The following is a 402-nucleotide window of genomic DNA, read 5'->3' on the forward strand; positions in this document are numbered from 1 at the left end:
AAAACCGAATAAAAGTCATCAGTTTCTAAACTATCATAAGTTTTGGTAACTATTATTACACTGTTGCTGCAGTAGCATTTTTCCGTTATTTTTGTTTTATGTAGTATTTAGGTTAATCTAAAATGGCAAACGGACGTTATTTTCTGATTGAACTCTAATCTAGGAATGAAAAATTCAATTTGCTTATTTTCCACAGCAATATACACCTAGATAAGGTATCATACAGGATGGTATAAATTGATATAGAAGTGAATGGCGATACCATTTTTGATATGGAAGAACCTGTGAACAGTTATATTGAGGGGATTCTTATTTTACTGTTTAATGAAAAAAATAATGCAGCGAACACAAAAATTCTTGTTCTTTAGCTATACCTATTTCTACAGTCAATTCTGCATTAAT

This window comes from Macrobrachium nipponense, chromosome 26 (assembly GCF_015104395.2).
Source record: "Macrobrachium nipponense isolate FS-2020 chromosome 26, ASM1510439v2, whole genome shotgun sequence".
NCBI lineage: Eukaryota > Metazoa > Arthropoda > Malacostraca > Decapoda > Palaemonidae > Macrobrachium > Macrobrachium nipponense.